At 30.8% G+C, this 2,861-nt stretch overlaps 1 long non-coding RNA gene across 1 annotated transcript; it reads left to right on the top strand.

Annotated features, from left to right (window-relative positions):
- The first annotated feature begins 335 nt into the window (after positions 1-335).
- Positions 336-2,025, top strand: LOC143072848 (uncharacterized). Its single transcript, XR_012977338.1, has 3 exons — positions 336-539; positions 1,095-1,218; positions 1,827-2,025. It is a non-coding gene; the product is annotated as an uncharacterized LOC143072848 (long non-coding RNA).
- The last annotated feature ends 836 nt before the right edge of the window (positions 2,026-2,861 follow it).

Genomic DNA, 2,861 nt, shown 5'->3' with positions numbered 1-2,861 from the left:
ACTGGTTTTACCTTTTTATCCGATGTTCCTACATATAACAACATATTCTGTGAAACTATGAAACTTGGCGGTCTTGAAATTAAAATTATTTTCAAACTTCAGTCCCAAGTATGCGAAGCTTCTTTACTTCTTTACAAATCATAGCATCTTCCCCGACCTTACCCAACTGAGTTTCCCTTTTTTGTGTTGTAAGATTATACAATTACGTTCAATTATTTTGTTTATAAGTTTAGCAATTAATTGTTTATACCAGGGACATATGAAATAATCTTTTATAGTATTTATTAGGAAGATGTGAGTGAATATTTCAGTCTCTAATTTCCGGAGTCGTTGTCCGAATATGATCTTATATTAATTAACGAACAGAGTTATCTATCGTGGTAATTTGATACGGACCCCTTCGGACCCGCCAAAGACAAACAACATTTTAACCATCTATCAAGCATATATATCTATTGACGATGCAACAGATACAGAACTTCATATTAGAATATTGACGGAATCAAAAGCCATCTTAACAGTTATTACAGCAGCGGAAGGTAAGCAGATCCAGATTTCGTAAAAAGGGGGAGGGGCAGAAACCATAATTTAACACTAACAGTCTTATTAAAGGAATATGTGCGTTAAACTGTTAACCTGTGCTATTTCAAGTTCACTATTGTGGTACGAATCATATAATATACATACATAATCAGTCGGAGGGACCAATCATAACATAAGAATGAGCTAGTTCGGAAATTTAAAATGAGATTTAAAAGTCTAAACTGTCACTGTACATAATGTCATAAAATCATAGTTTCAAGTATTTTAACTTTGCAAGGAATAAGATCCCAATGGCCCATAGTGCAAGATCCTTTACACAAACACTGAAATTATAGTTTCACTTCATTTGTCAAAGACAAACAAAGAATACCAAAAGGACATTCAAACTCATTACTTGAAAATAAACTGACCACGTCATGGCTAAAAAGTTGAAATAACTGACCACGCCATGGCTAACAAGTGGAAAATAAACTGACATACTAACTCCAATGTCTAAAATAAAATGTTAAGTTGTTCTTTTTTATTAATTATTTGTATGTATGCATTTATAGGACTGTGACACTGTCGTTGGAATGAAAAGACCAAGAATAAATCCATATCATAGATCAACGTGAAGAACAGGTCAGAAACAAAGCAACGAAGAAAGAAAAGGATGACTTAATTTCAAGAGCAGATGTAAGTAAAAATATATAAGTATATTATTAGGTTGCCAATAGAACTATACTATGATTGAAAAATGGAGGTTAAATCATTCTCTAATATTTATTCTGTTGAATAGGTAAAAAATGGGCAATTTAAAAAAATATATTCATAATATTAGGATAAAATAGGAAAAACAGGCTGTAGGTCTCAGAAATCAAGGTTTGTGTTTTATAATATAAAAAAAAAACTTGCATGCTTGTTTGCTCTATATACATGTAAGTGTTCCCTTTGATTTGTTTGTCTTTTGATGTGTACATTTCAAGCAGGGATTGAACTTAAGATTTTGGTAATTGTAGCCCACAGCTTAAGTTTTGTAGCCCACATATATAGTCCAATACAAGAAAAGCTGAAATTTGAGTAGCACATACCAAATTTTAGGGGACAATAGCGAGTGGGCCCCTGCTAATTTCAAACCCTGATTTGTACAAGGTATAAAGTATTGTCTTTTTAAGTACAAATTGTATTTTTCTTTTGTAAGATTCTTTTTCAAGAAGCTTGTTTAATGTATTTTAATAAACATGATATAAGAATAAGTGACTGTTGCATACAATTGTACATGAATGTTTCATTTTTCATTTCAGGATAGAAAAGTTCACCTGAAAACCAAAAGGAACTGCACATCAAGAGATTTTATCATTCAAAAGAAGATTGTTTTGATGAAAAATTCATGTATGATAGGAGATGAACTGACAATTTCTGTTTTGTTGAGGATAAAAATCATCAGATTTTATTATTGTATTTTTTGTTTGCATTTAGTGAGACTTAAAAATAAATTATTGAAATAATTTGAATAGATTGTATGTTATGATTAAGACTAGATCAGAAAAAAGAAAAACAAAAGAACCAGACTCCAAGTTTTATAAAAAGATGGATGGTCCATCGAAAGGAATAAAAAAAAGTCATATTCCTGACTTGGTACAGGCTTTTCCTTTCAAAATAATGTAGGGTTAAACTTTGTCTAATTGTTTACAGTCTTTTCAAAACTTGGTCTTATTGTTTACAGATCTTTCTTACGGTAACTTGGTCGTATTGTTTACAAACTTTTCTTTGGTCTCCAGGAAGAACAAAATGTTATTGATAATAATATTATTATCATTACCGAAGTTTTCCAGCTTTAATATATATAGACAAGTCCAATAATTTTATTATGGTAAAAATCATTGCAAGAACATTAAAGCAGAAATGTACACATTTATTGTATATTCTACAATACATTGTGGACTATTCAACCTGTAGTGCTGTACCACAAGTACATATGTAGTTCCTGTGAAATCATAGTACTAGTAGGCTTACCGTTGGAAGGTCTAAACACCATATATTTCTAAACATATAACATCTAAACACTTGTTGAAATCTAAACACTGGTTAAAATCTAAACATGTTTAGATGCTAAACGCGTTTCAAAACGTACACAGAAAAAGTGTTTAGATAAGTGTTTAGAATCTAAACACTGTTTTTACAGTGTATGTGGCAGATTTTAAAACCATATATTCAAAGTTATGATAACTAGTTTGTATGCATTATTTCTAGCATTTTAACTGTTGCTTACCTCATGCTTTCATTATTTGTTCAGGTTCAGAAAAACATCATCTACCGTTTTATTGGGTTATATGACA

Source organism: Mytilus galloprovincialis, chromosome 1 (assembly GCF_965363235.1).
Source record: "Mytilus galloprovincialis chromosome 1, xbMytGall1.hap1.1, whole genome shotgun sequence".
NCBI lineage: Eukaryota > Metazoa > Mollusca > Bivalvia > Mytilida > Mytilidae > Mytilus > Mytilus galloprovincialis.
Note: the sequence above shows the minus strand (reverse complement) of the source record. Positions and strands in the feature narration are given on the sequence as shown.